This window comes from Macaca nemestrina, chromosome 7 (assembly GCF_043159975.1).
Source record: "Macaca nemestrina isolate mMacNem1 chromosome 7, mMacNem.hap1, whole genome shotgun sequence".
Lineage (NCBI taxonomy): Eukaryota > Metazoa > Chordata > Mammalia > Primates > Cercopithecidae > Macaca > Macaca nemestrina.
This window is the reverse complement of record NC_092131.1, coordinates 109,472,507-109,494,926: the sequence shown is the minus strand read 5'-3', so window position 1 is coordinate 109,494,926 and position 22,420 is coordinate 109,472,507. Positions and strand designations below refer to the sequence as shown.

At 36.2% G+C, this 22,420-nt stretch overlaps 1 pseudogene; it reads left to right on the top strand.

The window, feature by feature from the left end:
• LOC139364402 (stabilizer of axonemal microtubules 2-like) lies at window positions 1–22,311 on the top strand (annotated as a pseudogene).
• Window positions 22,312–22,420: the final 109 nt, after the last annotated feature.

The following is a 22,420-nucleotide window of genomic DNA, read 5'->3' as shown; positions in this document are numbered from 1 at the left end:
ATTTGCTTTACTTATTTTTCTCCCAACTCTTCTGGTATCAATAAAGTTTTCTAGCTATTTAAATTACTGTTTAGTTGATTTAAGTTGAACCAATTTGATAGGCAACCGACTAGTTAAATCACAACTTGAAAAAAAAAAAAAACAGAAAAATACGAATTAAGTTAGGTTGACAAAGTGTGAGAAGAAAAAAGGGATATAAAAAGTTCTATTTTTTTTTAACTTCCTAAAATATCTCGTATTTATCTACTTTCCACTGTTACCACCACCTAGACCAGGGTGTCTTATCTTTTGGCTTCACTGGGCCACATTGGCAGAATTGTCTTGGGCCGCACGTAAAATACAATAACACCAACCATAGCTGATGAACTAAAAAAAAAAAAAATCACAAGAAAATCTCATAATGTTTTAACAAAGTTTATGAATTTGTGTTGGACCTCATTCAAAGCCATCCTGGGCCGCATGCAGCCCATAGGCTGCAGGTTGGACAAGCTTGACCTAGAAGAATGCAGTCACTTTATAATAATATCTGAATCTACTCTAGTTTTTGCAGTTTGATCTGTTTTCAATACGTCAGCCTGCCCAAATGATTTTAAAATGCAAACCAAACCCTATCACTTTTTTGCTTAAAATACTCTTAAACTTTCCCATTGTGTTTAACACAAACTAGAATCCTTATCAAAACCATGTAGAGGCATGGTTTGCTCACTACTTAATTCTCTAATTCATTTTCACTGTAGTGCCTTTTTCACTTTTATGCTCCATCCCATGGGCCATTTTTCATTTCCTTGAAAGTGCCAGGTTTCCCTTATCTCAGAGTCTTCCAAGATACTATTTTCCCTACCTGCAATTTTCCTTCCCTCTCTTAGCTAATGCTCATTCAATCTGTAGATCTCAACTACATTATCACTTGAATAAGCCTTCTCTGACACTTCCTCCAGTTTTCAGATTAGGTAAAATTCTTCTATGTAAGCTCCCAAAGCACCTTCCTATTATTTATCATTAGGCTGGTTTCAGTGTTTCATGAAAGCAGGAGCTAAGTCTTTTGTTATCTCAGCATTCTATTTTTAGAAAACTGGTAACAATGCCTACTAGCACATAGTAGGTACCCAATATTTGTTCAGTGAGTGATGAACACAAATCTTCTTAAGCCTATACTTTTCATTTGGACTGACCTTTTTTGATCTGTCTGTATTTTTGTCAGTTAGGTGGATTACATATTATATTTACTCATTATTTTATTTAAACTGTTAATGTATATACTATATTCAAGGTACAATCTTGGTGTTAAGTATAAAAATGTCAATAAGTTTATGAACCCCAAATATCTGAGATAGGTCTCAGTTAATTTAGAACGTTCATTTTGCCAAGGTTGAGGGTGCATGCTGGTGACATAGCCTCAGGAGGTCCCAATAATAGGTGCCCAAGGTGGTCAGAGCACAGTTTGGTTTTATACGTTTTAGGGAGACACACATCAATCAACATATATGTAAGATGAATATTGGTTCGTTCCGGAAAGGCAGGACAACTCGAAGCTGGGAGTGAGCTTGCAGGTCATAGGTAGATAAGAAATAAATGGTTGCATTCTTTTGAGTTTCTGATGAGCTTCTCCAAAGGAAGCAGTCAGATATGCATTTATCTCAGTGAGCAGAGGGATTTGAAGAGAATGGGAGACAGGTTTGCCCTAAGCAGTCCCCAGCTTCACTTTTCCCCTTAGCTTAGTGATTTTGGGGCCCCAAGATTTATCTTCCTTTCACAAGTTGAAGTTCCTGCTTCCTAGTGACTTGTACATCATATTTCTATAATTTAGAGTTTTAAAAATGCTCTGTAACAGCTTTAGATTTTGGTGTTAGCCATTTTCATTTCAGATGCAGCTCATTCTTATATAGCAAAGATACAAACTTTCTTTTTTTATTATTTATTTATTTTTATTATTATAGTTTAAACTTTCAAACTTTTAGTCTAATATTTCTATTTTTAACATTTCAGGCATTCCTTGCAGTAATAATAGTTTGGTGACTCTAGTTACTTGTGTAGGTGTATGGCTCTTCCACAGATGGAAGATTTTACTTAAGTCCTCAGATTTTGGTATGCAGTAGTGCCATCTAGAAGTGTTACAATTGCAGATTCCAGGTCTCCATCTAAAAGAGCCAGTAGATAATAGAGTGGGTCTCAGGAAACTGCATTTTTAACCAGCATTGCTAGTGACTCTGTTGCCACTGATTCAATGCAGTAGGTCAGGAACTGGACTGCTCACTGAGGATGACATGGAACATAAAACAGAGACAATCTTTGCTTTACTGTTGTTTATCGTGTTGTGGGAAAGTCCAAATATGAAAATATCAGATAAATAACTAAGATAATTATGGATTATAATAAGTGAGATGAGGAAATTCAGTAACTGGTTGAGACTGATTAAATGGGAATGGTTGTTCTTTTTTCTTCACTTTATTAATATTTCTTTCTTAATGCCTTAATGGTTCATATTAGAGATTTGAAATAAATTTTACAATATTTGTGTTTATTGAACAAAGATTTTGCTTTTAACCAGTTCTAAATGTAGAAATTGAGAAAATTTAACCTGCCATATCTTTCTTTTAAAAGGCAATTGCTTTTTAATTCTGAATTTCCCCAGTTGACTTACTCAAATAAGCCTTAATAATTGGAAAAAAAAAAAAAAAAAAAAGCAAGAAATGTCCGAAAGGTCCAAATATACCAATAAAACTAAAATATTCATTTCTTAAATTGTCATCTCTTCACTTAGTATGACATTGGATCTTTTCTTTCTATTTTCACTGGGAAACTAGCAGTATTTCTAAGAGTCATAATCTAGGAACTTGAAACTCTTGCTTGACTCCCTCATGTTGACTGTGGTGACTATGCAGTAGAAAGTGGATTTATCTGTACAAACGAAGCATTCTGTACCTTTGTATAGTACAGGAAGTGACCGTGTAAAGAGGTGTCTGAACTTGTACAAGATTTTGGATCCCTTATAGCAGTCCTGTTGTAGCTCACTTAAATGACTGTCAGAGTTGGCAGGAAGCCTGCCCTGAAGGAGTAGGATTCTAGACACATCAGATGTTTCAGGATATATCAGATGAATAAGACTGCATTCACCCTCTACTACTACATAGAAAGCAGCTTTGGGTTTGGAGGTATACTTTCTAACACTTAACTAGTCTAACCAGAGAAACTGAGAGTTCTAAGCTTTTGCTTTGCTTTTCCCTTCCTGATTCTCTCACTTCCTGACTTCATTTTAGCCTATTCCCCTCTAGTTAGTATTTGGGAAGAGCAAAGAACAACTGACATGTCTTGGGAGGCAGAGGTATGTGATTTCTACTACTCTTCATTCATTAAAAAAAAAATTATTAAGCATTTATTAAGCATCAAGCACTATGCTAGACACCTGGGATATAGTGGTGACCAAAAGCAGTCATAATCTCTGTGCTGACAGATGTTGCAACCTATTAGAGATGGCAATCAAAAACATTACTCAAAATAAGTCTAAAATTGCAACAGTGATAAGATCTATGAAGGATAGGCACAGGTACCTTGACATCCAGAACAAGAGTTTGACTTTATCAGGGAAATAAGAAAAATAAGTCAAAACCTGAAGGATGTTAAATTAGCTGGATTAAGAGGCGGAAAGAAATGCATTCCAAGCAGAGAGAGAGAGAGTAGCATGTAGCAGGAAGGAGCAGGGAAAGGAGAAAAGTATCAAAGAGGGCCAGCTGGAGCAGAGAAAGCAAGAGGAAGCATGGTGAGAGCTGAGGCTAGTGAAGGAGACCAGGCAGAGCCTTTAAGCCATGTTCAGTGTCATCTATGTCTTTACAGTAATAAGAAGCCATGAAGGTTTTTCTGCTTTGTTTTTTTGGTAGAGGGTGAAGTTGGGGAGGAAGGAAGTTAAGGAAGAGGCTAGCGAGATAAGGGCAAGAATGACCTGATCAGATTTACATGGGAAAGAATTACTCAGGTTCCATGTGGAGAAAAGATTGGAGGGAGAACTAGAGTGGATGTGGGTAAATGAGTTTTGAAAGTTATTAAAGTGATTCAAATGAGCTGTTGCAAAAACTTTGCATATTATGGTAGTGGCAGATGTGGAGAAAAGTGGTTAGATTTGAGGGAGATTTATGAGGCAAAATTGACGGTAGTTGATGACGGACTAGATAGGGGAGAGAATTGACGTTTGAAGGGTGAGTCCTAGATTTCTGACTATGCATCTGAAGCGATGGTGATGGCATTCACTTAAATAGAGAACAAGCAAAAAGGACCACATTTATTAAGGGGAAATAACGAGTTGATTTGGGACATACTAAGTTTTGAGTTGCCACTGAATATCCAAGAGACCATCATAGATGCTGGTATGGAGCTCAGAGAAGAAGTCTAAGCTGAGATGTAAATTTGAGAGTTTTTTCAATCTAGGTAGTAATCGAAGCTGTGGGAGTAGAAGAGTTATCCTCAGGAGTGAACAGTGGATGAAAAGAAGTATGTGTAGGTAGGTCTAAGTCTTGAGGAATGCTAACATGTATTTAATGACCGAGTAAAGGTAGATGAAGTTGCATAGGAGACTGGCAAGAAATAATCAGGAAGTCAGGAAGAGCAAGTTTCCTAGAAACAGACAGTGTGGACAATAATGTCAATTACTGCTAGAGAGGTCAAGTAAGATGAGGATTAAAAATGTTCGATGAATTTAATCACATGGAAGACATAGTGAACCTTAGAGCTGTATTAGGGAAGTGGCAGTCCTGGAAACCAGATTGAAATGGATTGGAGTGGGTGAGAAAACAGTTAATTAGTCTAAGAAGTTATGTTGTGAATAGAAGAATTCAGTGAGGGGTTTGGGTTCTTTGGAGAACTTACAGACATATGCAACAAATATTGGTTAATACAAGATAGTTTAATCACAAAATGAGTCATGTGCCAATAGAGTCCAGAAGAAAAAAGCAATCCATGAAGTCTTGGGGTAGTAACAGTAGTGGCTGCCATATTGATCTTACTATGTACCAAGCAGTCTTAAAAGTGTGTGTGTATATCCTTAAAAACAACTCTGTGAGATAGAAGATATTATTGTCCCATATTATATATAAAGAAACTGGGGCATAAACAGGTTAATGAAGTTATCCAAGGTCCTGCAGCTAGTAAATGACAGAGCCAGGATTTGGATGTAGGCGGTCTGATCAGTTTAAGTTTGTGTTCTTCTCCATTCCTCAGTTTTTACCTCAGTGTCTGCAGTACTACCTCTGTCACATAATGTTATATAGTGCCCAGGTTGGCTGCGTTACCAGCTGGCATCCATCCATGACAAGGAATTCTGGGAGATCCAAAGATGAGGAACATTCACATCTATAATCTGAATGTGATTTATGTCTAAAGACCAGAGTTACTAATCATTTAACAATAAGCGAGAAAACAGCATGAATTCAAAAAGAAGAAAGTATGCCAAAATAGTTTGCTGGAGACTTTAAGTAGGATGAATAAGGACTTTGACAAAGTGGACTCGGGGAATATATTTTTTAAGCTTTTCAGGTTTAGTAAATTTTACCTGAAATTTCCTTCCAGGTTAGAAAAAAAATCAATTACTTGAGGATAGTGTTTACTGAAGATCCAATTAACTGAGATCTATTGTAATGATGTTTTCAAAACTAGAATTTTTGATATATTTACTTTTCTCAAGATACTTAGTCACTGGATAGGACCTTATGAAAATTCATTTACTTCTTTCAAGTAGTTTATCAACTATTACCATTTTAATATCTTCTCAGACTTTCCAAGTAAAAAAAAAAAGCCTTGACATTTTCCATACTTCATTGAAATAATTAGAAATAAAAGAACTTGCGAGGCTATGTTTCAAATTTATATATTTCAGGTTGGATTATCGTCCTTATGAAATATTTAAACAGCCTCGCCATGTGCCAGAAGAATATAAACGAAAACAAGGGAAGATTGATCTTGGTATTACCTACAAACGGGATTTTAATTCGTACAAAGTGCAGCCTGTGGCAATAGTCCGGCCTTTGGAGAGACAACAAGTTAAAAAAGGAAGGTTGGACACTGTCCCGACTTATAAAGGTAACTTGCCATTTCATAAATGAAGGAGCCAAAAACTAAAATTCACTTCCAGCTTTAACATCTAATATCAAATTATAACTTTGGTGTGCTGCCAAACTTAGCCTCCATGGCTCAGGAAAGAACATTTCTCCCTTTGGCAAAATAGTATTGTATAGTAACAAAAGAAAATAGACCATTTGTCTGATTGAGAGGTAAAAGACCCACATTCCCATCCAAAGTCATCTACTTTATTAGTTTTCGCTGTCTCAAAACATGAAAAACAAAGGATGCCATTAAACAAGCATTATGTCACATTTGTCACTTCATGTCACCTTTAGTTGGCATTGTTCTTTTCTTCCCATCCTAGAAAAAGTTGAAATGCTTCCGAGAGTATTGGGATCTTTGAGGTCAAATAAATAGCAATGCTTTTCTCCATTCAAGTCCTGAACCAACCTATAAAGCAAAAGAGTTACCAGATGGAGAAGCACAATGTTACTTTTACACTGATAAAGGACAAAATAGAGAATGAAGCTTTCATCTGTAAGCAGGTGATTCCTGATATTGAGCCTCAGAATTAGATAGGCTTATCTACCCCATGATAGACAGTGCCAAATGGGGTCCTGCTCCTCTAAGAATTCTGGCATGGTGGAAGAGTGAGAATACTTTCCCTTTGCAGGCAACTGACTTAGAGGAGTATGAGTTGAGCCATGTATGTTTTTCTTTCCAGAAACCTGTTTTTCTGTTGTGGTGGTTTTTGGGTTTTTTTGAGACAGAGTCTTGTTCTGTCACCCAGGCTAGCATGCAATGGCACGATCTTGGCCCCCTGCAACCTCCACCTCCTGGGTTAAAGCAATTATCCCACCTTAGCCTCCCAAGTAGCTGGGATTACAGGTGCACACCACCACACCCAGCTAATTTTTTCTATTTTTAGTAGAGATGGTGTTTCACCATGTTGGCCAGGCTAGTCACGAACTCCTGACCTCAAGTGATCCACCCACCTCGACCTCCCAAAGTGCTGGGATCAAAGGCATGAGCCACTGCGCCTGGTCCAAAAACCTGATTTTAAAATACTCCAGTACTTTTGAGGAGTGGGGTCTTTGTTTTTTTAAAATAGGCTTTTTTTTTTTTTTTCTTTCAAAATGGAGGCTTACTCTGTTTCCCAGGCTGGAGTACAGTGGTGCAGTCTTGGCTTACTGCAACCTCTTTCTCCTGGGTTCAAGCAATTCTCCTGCCTCAGCCTCCTGAGTAGCTGGGATTACAGGCATCCGCCACCACACCTGGCTAATTTTTGTACTTTTAGTAGAGATAGGGTTTCACCATGTTGGCCAGGCTGGTCTGGAACTCCTGACTTCAAGTGACCCACCCACCTCAGCCTCCCAAAGTGCTGGGATTACAGGTGTGACCACTGCACCTGGCCTAAAAATAGGCTATTTTAGGCTTATTTTGATTTTGATTTATGATAGTAGGTACATTTTTATATCTTTTTATTAATAATGTAATTACATATATAGGATTACATTATTTCCATTGGTTATGTAAAATAGCTGAATGGATATGTCCTAATATAAAACACTTTTGTAAGAGTGATACCATCAATAATCAAAGTAATGATTCATACTTGATTTAGGTAATAGTTAAATGCATACTTTTTCTTTAAATTTCATGCCTACCTGTTCAACAAGTAACTAAAGTGCCGGATATCAGTATACTTTCATCTATAAGCCTACCCATTAGGGAGGTCAAGAAAATGTTTTTTCTGTTTTTTAAATCTTTGAGCACATAACATACTACACAGAGAACAAATTGCGAAGACTATGTGAATGCTGAAGAAGTATAATTAAATGTAGCATAGAGCAATTGCTGATATAGATTGATATGCACAGGAGAAAATGTACTGTGTAAAATTTGACATAAAGAATAATTGATGAAGATGAATTTGGTCTTTTTTCATTTGTTTGTTTTTTGAGATGGAATCTTGCTCTGTCACCCAGGCTAGAGTGTAGTAGCACGATCTCGACTCACTGCAACGTCTGCCTCCCGGGTTCAAGCAATTCTCCTGCCTCAGCTTCCTGAGTAGCTAGGATTACAGGCACGAGCCACCATGCCCAGCTAATTTTTATATTTTTAGTAGAGACAGAGTTTCACCATGTTGGTCATGCTGGTCTTGAACTCCTCACCTTGCGATTCGCCTGCCTCGGCCCCCCAAAGTACTGGGATTACAGACATGAGCCACAATATTTGGTCTCTTATACAATCATATTAAGATTTTCTTTTTTTCTACAAGATCCATAAGAAATATACCAGTAATACTGTTGTCCCCTGATGCTGGGAACATGTACACACAACACACGCACACACTTATACCCACACTACTAGCTTTCCATGACCTGAGTTTCCTGTAGATTCCGATACTTCCACTCCTATGGTTATAGTTCAAGGATAACGAATTTTGAGTTCCTCTGGCATTCTCACTACTGAACTTTCTTAGCAAAGGTGATGTTTTGTATTTCGGGTTTTCAGGCATGGGACAACAAAAACACTAAGAGCCAAGGTTCTACTTCCATACTCTGTATGATTGTACTGCAGGTTTTGTAGATAACCTATTTAAGAACAATTATGCAGCTGAAGAGAAGTCATCGTAGGAAGATACTCTCACTGTCCTCCTTTGGGAGGCCAAGGTGGGTGAATCACAGAGTCAGCAGTTCGAGACCAGCCTGGCCAACATGGTGAAACCCCATCTCTACTAAAAATACAAAAAATTAGCTGGGCGTAATGGTAGGTGCCTGTAATCCCAGCTACTCAGGAGTCTGAGGCAGGAGAATCTCTTGAACCTGGGAGGTGGAATTGCAGTGCACCAAGAACGCACCACTGCACTCCAGCCTGGGCAACAGTGCATTACTCTGTCTCAAAAAAAAAAAAAAAAAAAAGTATTTGAAATAAATGAAAATAGAGTCACAACATACCAAAACTTCTGGAATGTGGCAAAAGCACGGTTAAGAGGAAAGTTTATAGTGCTAAATGCCTATATCAAAAAGATAGAAATAGCTCAAATTAACAACCTAACCTTGCAACTAAAAGTACTAGCGGCATAATAACAAACCAAACCCAAAGCTAACAGAAGAAATAATTACAATCAGAGCAGAACTGAATGAAATGGAGACCCCCAAAACCATTCAAAGGATCAGTGAAGCAAAAAGTTCATTTTTAAAAAGATAAACAAGATGGATAAACCACTAGCTAGATTAACAAAAAAAGACATCCAAATAAGCACAATCAAAAATTAAAAAGTGACATCACAATTGATCCCACAGAAATACAAAAGATGCTCAGAGAATATTATGAACATCTCTGTGTACACAAATTAGAAAGTCTAGAGAAAATGGATAAATTCCTGGAAACACAAATTCCCAAGATTGAACCAGGAAGAAACAAATCCTGAACAGATCAATAATGAGTAAGGAAATTGAATCAGTAAAAAAAAAAAAAAAAAAAAAAAACCCTGGACCAAATGGGTTCACAGCTGAATTCTACCAGACATAGAAAGAACAGCTGGTACCAACCCTACTGAAAGTACTCCAAAAAATTGAGGATGAGGGACTACTTCCTGGCTCACTCTATGAAGCTAGTATGATCCTGATACCAATATTTGACAGAAACACAAAAAAGAAAACTACAGACCATTGTACCTGAACACAGATGCAAAAATCCTCAGAAAATACTAGCACACCAAATCCAGCAGCACATCAAAAAGTTAATTCACCACAGTCAAGTGGGTTTTATTCCTGGGATGCAAGGATTGTCCCACATTGCAAATCAATAAATGTGATTCACCACATAAACAGAATTAAAGACAAAAATCATATGATCATCTCAGTAGATGCAGAAAAAGCATTTGATAAAATCCAACATCCTTTGATGATAAAAACTCTCAAAAAAAACTAGGCATTAAAGGAACATACCTCAAAATAATAAGAGCCATCTATGACAGACCCACAGCCAACATCATACTGAATGGACAAAAAACTGGAAGCATTCCCTTCGAGAACTGGAACAAGACAAGGATGTCCACTATTATCACTCATATTTAACATAGTGTTGGAAATGCTAGTGTTGGAAATTATGTCTCTTCACTGACAATGTAATTTATACCTGGGAAACCCTAAAATTTCTACCAAAAGACTCTTAGACCTAATAAATGAATTCAGCAAAGTCTCAGGATAAAAAAATCAATGCACAAAAATCAGTAGCATTTCTATACACCAGTAATCTTCAAGCTGGGAATCAAATCAAGAACATAATCCCATTTACAATAGCCACACACACTCACAGTACCTGGGCATACATCTAACAAAGGAGGTGAATGATCTCTGTAAGAAGAAGGAAATCATAAACTATACAAATGGAAAAGCATTCTATGATCATGGATAGGAAGATTCAATATCTTTAAAGTGTCATATTACACAAAACAATCTACAAATTACCAATTAATTTCTTTTTTTTTTTTTTTTTTTTTTTTTTTTTTGCAGAATTAGAGAAAAACTATTCTAAAATTTGTATGGAACCCAAAAAGAGCCTGAATAGCCAAGGCAATCCTAAACAAAAAGAATAAAGCCAGAGGCATTACATCTCCCAAATTCAAACTGTACTATAAAGCTACACTAACCAAAACAGCATGGTACTGGTACAAAAATAGACACATAGCCCAATGGAACAGAATGGAGACTCCTGAAATTAAGCCAGACACCTACAACCACCTGATCGTCAACAAAATTGGCAAAAATAAACAATGGGGAAAGGACTCCCTATTCCATAAATGATGCTGGAAAAACTGGCTAACCATATGCAGAAGGATGAAACTGGACTCCTACCTCTCACTGTATACCAAAATTAACTCAAGATGGAGTAAAGGCTTAAATGTAAGACCCCAAACTATAAAAATCCTAAAAGAAAACCTAGGAAATACTCTTCTAGACATTGCCTTAGGCAAAGAATTTATATTTTAAGTACTCAAAAGCAAATGCAATAAAAATTGACACATGGGTCTTAAATTAGAGAGTTTCTGCACAGGAAGAAAAACTATCAACAAAGTTACAAACAAGTTACATAATAGAAAATATTCACAAACTGTGCATCCAACAAAGGACTAATATCCAGAATCTATAACTAAGTTAAATAAATCAAGAAAAGATAACATTAAAAGATGGGCAAAGGACATGAGAAGACAGTTCTTGAAAGAAAACATACAAGTAACCAACAAACACATGAAAATATTTTCAACATCACTTATCATCAGAGAGATGTAGATGAAAACCACAATGAGATACCATCTCATACCAGTCAGAATGGCAATTATTTAAAAAGTAAAAAAAAAAAAAAAAAAAAAAAAATGATGCTGGTGAGGGTCCAAAGAAAACGGAATACTTATATACTGTTGGTGGGAATACAAATTAGTCCAGCCCCTTTGGAAAGCAGTTTGGAGATTACTCAAAGAACTAAAAGTAGAATTACCATTCAATCAAGCAATCTCATTACTGGGTGTATAACCAACGAAAAATAAATCATTCTGTCTGCACTTGTATGTTCATTATAGCACTTTTCACAATAGCAAAGACATGGAATCAACATAGGTGCCCATCAATGGTGAATCATATAAAGAAAATGCAGTGTATATACACAATGGAATACTGTGCAGCCACAGTAAATAAAACCATGTTATTTCAAGAACAAGGATACAACTGGAGGTCATTATTCTAAGCAATTTAACACAGAAACAGAAAACCAAATACTGAATGTTCACACTTATAAGTGGGAGCTAAACATTAGGTATACATGGACACAAAGATGGAAACAATAAACACTGGAAATTCCAAAAGGAGAGAGTGAGGGGGCATGCAAAGGTTGAACAACTACCTGTTGGGTACTGTGTTCACTAATCGGATGATGGAATCATTAGAAGCCTAAACCTCAGCATCACATAATATACCCAAGTGATATACCTTCACATATAATCCCTGAATCTGAAATTCAAATAAATGAAATAAATGGTATGGGGAAAACTGAGTATCCACATGTGAAGGAATGAAATTGGAGCCTTATTCCATAAACAAAAATCAATTCAAAGTGAATTGAAGTCTTAAACATAAGACCTGAAACCATAAAATTCCTAGAAGAAATCATGGGAAATGACCTTGACTTTGACCTTGCCAGTGGTTTTTTTTTTTTGGATATGACTCCCAAAACACAGGTAACAAAATAAAAATAGACAAATGAGTTCATCCAAACTAAAAAGTGTCTGTACAGCAAGGAAACAATCAACAAAAAAAAAATTGGAACATATGAATTGGCAGAAAATATAAGCAAACCATGTATCACATAAGGGGTTAATATTTTAAAAAATAAGGAACGTAGACAATAGCAAAAACAAAAAGGGGGGGATTAAAAATTGACCAAAGTACCTGAATAAACATTTTTCCAAAGAAGACATACAAATGGCCAATAGATATATGAAAAGATACTCAACTAATCACTAGATAAATGCAAATCAAAACCGCAATGAGATATCATCTCACACCTGTTAGGATGTCTGTTATAGAGAAGATAAAAGATAGCAAGTGTTGGTGAGGATGTGCAGAAAAATCAATCCTTGTACTCTATTGGTTTGAATGTAAATTGGCATAGCTATATGGAAAACAATATGAAGTTTTCTCAAAAAATTAAACATGGAGTTTTTATGTGATCCAGCAACTTCTCTGGTGTATACCCAAAGGAAATGAAATCAGTATCTTGAAGAAATATCTTCACTTTTATTTACTGCAGCATTATTCACAATAATCTAGACAAGAAACAACCTAAATGTGCATCAATGAATGAATAAATGTGTAAATATTTGTATGAACATATATATAGTACACATCTATTATATATTATGTAATAATATGCATAATAATGTATAAATCTAAAAGAGTTGAATACATAGAAGCAGAAGATAGAATGATGGTTACCAGAGGCAGGGAAGTGGGGGAAATGGGGATATATTGGGCAAGAGGTATAAAGTTGAAGTTGTATAGGATGAGTAAATCTAGAGATCTAATGTACAGCATCATGATTATAATTAATAATACTGTACTGTATACTGGAAATTTGCTGAGAATAGATTTCAGGTGCTCACACCACCCACACACACGCACAGATGCACACACATGCACACACACAGGTTACTGTGAGGAAATGAATATGTTTCTCACTTTAGTAATCATTTTACTGTGTGTGTATACATGTTAAAGACCAAGTACATTTTAAATATATACACTGTTTATTTAAAAATAAAATTGACTATATAAAAAGAAACTTTATAATTGAGAATTTAAAAAGCAATAGCATGAAAAATGAAATTGCCATACTAGACACCAAAATGAGATATCCTCAGGGGAAGACATTATTTACTACAAAAATAGTGGAGCAAACAGTGCTTCAAGAATTGATACTTGGTAAGTTATCACTTCAGGCCAGCCTGGGAATGCATCAGACACTAGTCAGTATTGATATGCAGAAAGAGGAGGGATATTCTGAAAACTGGTACGAAATGAGTAAAAAAGCATAGAATCAGAAAAATAAAACAGTTATTCAGTAGACATAGTGAGGACCAGAAATTTTCAGGGATGAGAGATTGGGGTGTAATTCCATGAAAGTAGATTGAGATCAGTTTGGGAAGAACCTTGAGTGCCAGGCTGAGGGGACCTGACATAAGTATAGATTTTTAAAAATCTTCTTGGAAGGACATCAGACAGCTGTAGAAGCAAAATACAAAAATTTCAGAGAGCTAGGAGCCCTTCCTCAGTGAGTTGATATGGCCAGCCATTTACTTCTCTGGGAACACTTGTCAAGTCCTAGGCCTATGCTGAGGATTGAGCTTGGCATAAGCAGATAAACTCTAGTAGAGGAAAAAGAAAGCAGTGGAACACTCGAATTTGGGCTGATAGGACTAATTGAAATCTAGAAGAGCCCCAGATACATGGCTGGTTTTCAATGTGAGACATTCACTGAGTGTTTGTAGGGGAGTGGGCATGGTGTGCTGGGAGACTGGGCCAGAAAAATTCCAGAGGAATATCCCACAGTCTTATTTGGGAGTAAATGCTTAGGAGACGAAGCTCCACTAGAATGAGGGCCTTACTACAAACACACCTCGAGTCTTGTTCTTGAGACATTTGAAACTAGAGTAAGACTATGTCTAACTAAAGGTGCCATTGAGCACTGATCTAGCTCGGATTCTGGTAAGAATGAGGTGATCTCCCCCATATTCTAACATAGGAAAGAGTGAACTGTCTCCAGTTGAAAATAACATTGATTTTAGTTTTTATGATTCTCTTATACACAACATTCAGCACATAGTAAAATGTTATGAGGCCTATGAAGAATCAGGAGATATTTGAAGAGATAATGGTCAAGACTTTTCCAAAATTGAAAGAATAAGCCCACAGATTCAAGAAGCTCAGCAAACTCCAAAATAAACACATAGGAAACCATCCTAGACAACTATTGTCAAACTTCTGAAAATGAAGTAAATATAAATTCTTAAAAGTAGCAAGTGAAAAGCTATTCATTATCTACAAAAAGAAAAAGTTATATCTGACTTTTAAACAGAATGATACGTGACTTTTCAACACAAACTATGGAAGTTAAATGACAATGATATGACACTTTAAAAGTGCTAAAGGTGCGAGAAGGATCTAGAATTTTAAAGCCAGCAAACCTGAGAATGGTATATCTAGTAAAAATAGCCTTGAAAAGTTAAAGCCAAGTAAAAATGTTTTCAGACAAAAAAAGAAAAAGCTGAGATACCTACTACAGAAAGTATTAAAGGACATTCTTCAGTTAAAAGGAAACTTATTCCAGAGAGAAGCATGAAATGCAGGAATGGATGAAGCACACAGGGTAAATATGTGGGTAAATATAAAATAATATTGACAACTTAAAATTACTATATTATGCTTTTACACAAATATAAAAGTAAAGTATGTTAGAACAGTAGTACAAAAGGCAAGCGGATTTAAATAGAATTAAATTGCCTACAGGTTCTTCCATGCTAGAAGTGGCAAAAATATCCATTTACGTTTGAGCCAGAAAAATCTCATAATAAGTCAAACGTGCATTTTTTATTTTTAAAATATAGAAAAAATTCTAATAGTAAAGTGGAATAATACAAATGCCATTTATTAATACAAAAGAAGGTGGGAAATAAGGGTTATGGGAACAAAGGAGGGAAAAATCAAAAGCAAATAGCAATACAGTCAACTTAAGCCCAATTAGATCATTACATTAAGTGTAAATGAACAAAATATTGTGATTAAAACTCAAAGACTGATTTTTCACACATTAAAAGATATTATTTTTTAAAAATGCCAATAATTTACAACTTACATAAAATGGATAAATTTTTTGAAAAATACAATTTAACAAAAGTAACTCAAGAAGAAATAAAAAGTCAAAATAGCCCTTATCTGTAAAGGAAATTGAATTTGTAGAATTCAAGGTGTAATTTTAAACCTCGCCTTAAAGAAATCCAGAATTTTCAGATTCTGTGTAGGATGCAGAATGCCAGAAAGAGTATATTCCCAACATAAGAATAAGAAAAAGCCAGCTAATTTATGAAATCATAAATGTGTATGAATCCTTTAGAAAGCTGAGATCACAGGTTAACCAATTAGCCTGACATTTAACGAAAAACAACTTCCACCCAGTTGAGACAGGAGGCAAGCACTGTTTCACCCAAAGCTGGGCATGGAATGAAGACTAGCTGTTACACAAGTGTATAAAAATAATTAATTTACATATTTAATTGCTAAAGACTTGAGTGTGAGCTACTGTGAGAGCATAGACGCTCTGAGAACTTCAGACACTAAAGGGGCAGTTCAAAACGACTCATAGACTGTTCCCTATGGATGTTCACTGTGTGATCATCAGAAAGATTGGGAGAAAGGCTGGAGACCACAGAAAGTTTTCTTCATAGTGCAGGTATGGAGAGAAGAATGGTGGTTGTTACAAAGAAAAAAAAAAAAAAGCAGGAAGCTCCATTTGGATGCCTCTAACCTACAGAACAAAAAAGGATAAATATCCACTGCAGGAGAGGCATCACTGTGACAGCCCCAATGAATAGGTGAAGATGTATTGCAACTTGATGAAAGATAAAGAAAAACAACAGCAAGGAGCAAAATAAAACTGAACCTTGAAAATGAAGAAAGAACAGGAAACTGTCTTGGGACCAACAATTAGAGACCTACTACATTAAGTGAAGGGGCAGGTGCACTGAGAGAGCTGTGCTTCTGAGACCCAGGGGCACAGGGCCTGCCTAAGACTGAAGCTGGACTGAGACAACAGAGAAACCACCACACACCCACCTTCCACTTCCCAAACACAAGATTCTAAGCTTCAAATATACAAAGCAGCAAACACTTATAGTACTAACATAAGAAATGTAAAAATATGCATTTGTAGTTGGAGACTTCAACACTCTCTTTAAGTAATCTGTAGAACATAGACAGGTAATAAGTAAGAATATAAAGACCTGAACAACACTATCAACAATTTGTCCAAATTGACATTTGTAAAGCACTTCTGCCAACAGTAACAGAATACACATTCTTTTCAAATGCACATGAAAGCTTCATCCAGATAAACTATATTTGGAGTCATAAAACAAACCTTAACAAATATAAAAGAATTGAAATCATGCAATGTGTGTTTTTGATCATAACAGAATTAAATTAGACATCAATAATACAAAAAAAATGTAGAAAAATCCCCAAATATTTGGAAATTAAACAGCAAATTACTAAATGTTTGTTTTTTCCTTAAGTATCATGAAACATTAAAAACACATGATAAAGATTATGGTGTTTTAAAGGTATTGCTAGAATGTTATCAATAAATATTCCAGAACAGATAATAAGTATTCCAGGCATATGAGCATAGGCATATTTATGGGGAGAAAATCAATTTTCTGCAATTAGCTAGAACTGACATTCATACTATTGTACACTATTACATCCATCTCTCAGTGTCCAAATTCTTGCTTCCATTTTGAAAACCAAAGCTGGTTTGGTGAGGGAAAATATTGTCTTCTGTTTACTCTCTTACAATGAAAATCTTTTTTCTCTTTTGTGGTAGCAAGAATTCTCCCTATATGATTGTGTGGAACTGTAGATCTTTAATAACATCTGTGATTTCTTTTAGCTAGTGAAAAATGGTGTTATACTTTTATACTTTACTTTGCAAAGAAGAGAGATTCCCTCATGGTACCTCAAGAAAAAAAAGACTCTGGTAAAGCTTCAGGTGAACTGAAAATGGAAAACTATCAGGTGCCAGGGAGCTTCAAGGAAGAGCTTTTCCCTTCATCTCCGCAGTGAGCTACATGATTTCTCTCACAGCACCTTCACTTCACTCATCTGCTCTGATTGCCACTTTACTAACTGGCCGCCTCTGACTAGTTATCTTTTCTGTTTCTTTACAGGTCTGTTTTCAATGTAACTTCAGCTTTCCATGGCTCTTCAGCACTACCTCCTGGCATCCTTTTCAATTCTCTCATTTCTATCTCACTCATTATTTTCAATTTTAGGTTTACAAGAATAAGAATGCTTGATCTAGCTCATCTTTTCTGTCAGTTTGTCTTCAAGGTCTCTGCTGGCCTAAAGGTCGCCTATTCTTGAGTCAGGTGCCCTCTCTCATCCAAACATCAGTAACTTGATCATTTAGTCCAAAAGTTGGCCATTTTGGCAGAAATAGATAAACATTTTATCTCTTTGAAGAAGATATCCACATAATAAGTTTTCAAGGTTTGACCTTTCCTGTAAATACTGCATAGACTTTAGTTCTGATTTTAGTATGTTATCTTGTATAATAAATTTCTGTCATTTATAAATTCATTTTTGGTATTTAGAAATACATATTTTGAGGTGAAGTCAATTTTTTTTTTTTTTTTTTTTTTTTTTGTGAGGCGGATTCTTGCTCTGTCGCCCAGGCTGGATTGCAGTGGCATGATCTTGGCTCACTGCAACCTCCACCTCCCGGGTTCAAGCGATTCTCCTGCCTCAGCCTCCTAAGTAGCTGGGATTACAGGAGCCTGCCACCACACCCGGCTAATTTTTGTATTTTTAGTAGAGATGGGTTTTCACCGTGTTAGCCAGGCTGATCTAGAACTCCTGACCTTATGATCCACCCACCTCGGCCTCCCAAAGTGCTGGGATTACAGGCATGAGCCACCGTGCCCGGCCGGTGAAGTCAATTTTCTGGTATTTCCTAGCTTATTATCTTCCTCATCTGGAAATAGAAAACACAAATAATCCTTAGTTGAAATATAAACATTTCAGTTTTAGTGAAGTGTACCATTACCAACTTGTAATGGTATTACAAGTCATCACCCTGTAGACACCAGAGTGACCCAAAATGCTCCACAGTCTAGGTAAACTGCAGGAAGTAGGCTTAAGGTTATTTAACTTCCAAACTCCAGATCTTTGCTCTGATGGTCACTTCAAATTCTACAATTTCAAACACCTTTGAAGGTATTCAGTTAAGGCCTCTGGCCTCTAGATGGCCCTCTATCTTTTGGGAATGCCTTAAAGTCCTTTTCATGAGGGAAAGTTGAAGCCAGAGATCTTTCTGGGAGATCTCCTTGAGCAAAGATACAAGTTACCCTGTATCTTTGCTCAAGGAGTTCTTTCTGTAGCTTCCTAGAGTATACCAGAATTAAAATTTTCTCTCCTTTGATGAGTCTCTCCAAAGCAAGGAGTAATATCTGTATTACTTTTGTCTACACATGAGGGCACTTGATTTTATTTCAAGCCCTGGATTTTAGACATACCTTAGCATTTTGTGAGTTGTACTTAAAATCCCAACCACTTCCTAGGAATACAACCATAATCTCCTAAACTCTGTCCTCACCTACAACACAGTCCTTTTGGCTTTCAAGAACTATCCACAATCAGGCTCAGATATGCTTTTCCTTTGTTATGTAATCAGATGAATTTGAAAGTGGAAAATTATATCTATTAAAGTGAGGAGATGGGTAGAGGAAGGTGAAAATGAAGAAAAAGAACAAATCTGAAAGGAATCAGAGAAACTGTATTCTGATACTATTGTTTAGATTTCCAAAGGAAATGGAAAGATGTTTGGCAATGAGAGAAATCAGTTATGATTTTTAGAAGATGGTTGTTTTCTTCAGCGTTTAAAAATGTTTTTACTTTGTTTTAATTTTCAAGATGATTATAGAGCTTATGACCTTCATAAAAGTGAACTTTATAAGCCAGAACAAACTTATCAACCCCCTACTGTGAAATTTGGAAATTCAGCTACATTTCAGGATGACTTTGTTCCTCAGGAGATAAAGCCTAGGCAAATCTTTAAACCCTCCTCTGTGGTCAAACGTTCTACAGCCCCTTTTAATGGCATTACAAGTCATTGCCTTGATTATATACCTCATCAGCTTGAACTCAAGTTTGAAAGGCCAAAAGAAGTTTGCAAACCAACTGACCAATGCTTTGAGGATCTCACAGCTCACCAGTATGACTTTCAGGGTCTTATTGGTGAAACTGCAAAAATCTGCAGACCTGTACACACCAGAGTGACCCAGAATGCTTGGTTTGAAGGAAGCACTGAATTCCGTGAATGTTTTCAACCATGGGAAATCCCACCATCTGAGGTCAAGAAAGTACCAGAGTATGTGCCTCCTACAGGTAACATCTATTAAACAGCACAAGCCATCTTGACTATGTTCCATATCAGGCCAACCATGTAGTTCCCATCAGGCCAGTTTCTCATAGAAGAAGTAACAATTTTCCTTTCGAAGGAAAAAGCACCATGAGGGAAGATTTTCCAGCATGGGAAAATTGTCATCAAGGACTTATTAAGAAGCAGCAGATTCCCAACCCATCTGGAAAATTTGATGGTTTGAGCACTTTCAGATCTCACTATGGGCCACACAAATTGATTCCAACAGAGAGTTGCAAATCTTTAAATATTGCTTTTAAGAGTTCTGTTCCATTTGATGATATGAGCATGTACTCTGTAGAGTACACACCAAAAAACAGGAAATTTGCCCAACAAGTTACTCGTCTCCTCCAGGTTACATTTTTGAAAATGCCAATTCCCAAGGTCATAAATTCTTTCACAAGATTTCTCCCACAGTGAAGGCCTTCTAATAACCAAAATATGCTTAAAAGGAAGCTACTAGCAAGTAATTGTTTTTCCAAGAGAAGACTCAATTTTTGGAGTGAAAAAAATTATGATATAATAAATCATTTTTTATATTTTTAAACAAGAAAATTGGAAAATGTATTATAAAAACTCAGAATCTTAAAACCATTTTGTATTGATACTTTAATCAAGATCGTTCTTTAATATGCATTTCAGAAGGTTCAATAATATACATTCCCATGTGAACTCTTTTAATATTTAACATATTGCTTAGTAGCTTGTCCCCAGTCTATTATCATTTGTAATTCTGTTTATAATTATGGCAATTTTATGGTTATTCACATACCAGTTGTTATTTATCAAGCACATCAGGATTATCTAGAACAACATTGAAAATGATACATGAATTCCTCTTCCAAGATAATAGGATTCATTTTACTCAGACTTCCGTGCATCTACATAGCATCTACTGAGTCAAGTTTTGGTTGGTGGTATACAGACTGCTGCACTGCTCCTCACCATGTTCAGGTTAGCAAGAGGCACTGTGGTGTGGCAAGGAAAGGCTCTGTGTGCTGGGAATCAAAGGACTTGAGTTCAAGTTCTAACTAATTATCATTATTTTTAGAGACAGGGTCTCACTGTCACCCATGCTGGAGTCCAGTGACGTGATCACTGCTTACTGCACCCTCAGCCTCCTGAGCTCAAGTCATCCTCCTACCTCAGCCTCCCAAGTAGCTGGGACTACAAGGGTGTGCCACCATATCTGACTATTTTTTTTTAAATATACTTTGTAGAGACAGGTTCTTGCTATATTGGCCAGGCTGTTCAATATATTGGCCAGGCTACTCTTGAATCCCGCCTTGGCTTCCCAAAGCACTGGGATTACAGGCATGAGCCACTATACCCAGCCAGAGTTCAAGTTCTAATAATATAGATTTCTACTTGTATTACCTTAGACAATGACTCATATCTCTGAGCCTCGGTGTCTATTTGTACAATGATGTCTGTTCTCAAAAAGAGTTTGTTTTGAGCATCAGACTATATGGTACATTTTAGTCCTTAAAGTACAAGTATAAGTGTAGAGGATTGTTAAAAAAAAATCACTCAATCTCTTTTTGTACTTGTTTTCTCCTTTTCAAATGAGGAAAATTACTTACTCAATCCTCATTTACTGGCCTGTAGCAAGGATTGTAAACTAACCTAATTTGCTTTGAGCTTCTGAGTAGTATGTGCTTCTGAGAGGAGTCTTGTCCTTTAAAACTTCATGAGCACCTGAGAAATTGTTAACAGAGAATGGAAAGCTTGGAATGGGGTAAATACAGTGGTTTGAGTAACAGTATTTGCAGAAAGGAAAAAGTATTTGCTAGGGTAGTTTTAGGAAGTTTCAGGAAGACTGACAGCTCTGAAGAAATCTTTAGGGTAAATGTAGGTAATTTTGAACCTAATTGCCATGCCAAGTCACTGTTCAGAGGCAGAACCAGCCCCCACAGGGGGCATAATCACCTGGTTCACCTCTTCCAGTGTGAAGATAAGTGCTAAGGAAAGGAATGATGCCAGAAAGTATAGTAGAAACACTCTATTGCATTTAGAAATGCTGAAAATTTCCTAATGAATTAAACTCTTATTGGGTGGTTCCTTTTTTAAAAAAAATAAATAATTACATTATGAGAGAATATGATTTATTTTAGCATAAAGTGAATTTTAGTCTTTCATGGCTTCAAAATTATTTCAAAATATACTTTATTGAAAATCATCAATATTTGGTTATTTTAATTGTTCAAAAGTAATTTGTTCTTATTTACATTTGTTAGTAAAAGTATGGTGTGTGAAACTTTATATTTCTATGCAACATTAATAAAATCAATAAAAGGAATGGATTTTTAAGAAGTCATTTCTGTACCTAATTTTTTTTAAAGAGAGCATTTTAATAAAGTCCTGTCCAGGTTAACCTATACATAAGTAGATGTTCTCACTTTTTACATACAAAACAATAATGTATAATCAGAATTAAAAATAAGGGAACACTACAGCACTCTGTCATCCCGTCCCATATTCCAATGCTGGATATTCAAATCCCTCTGTAATTTAATGGGGGTGGTCTCCTCCCAGGACAAAGGTCACCCTTAATAAGACATCTACTAGAGTTTCCAGAGGCAATTTGCCATGGGATAAGGATTGAAGATGAATAATG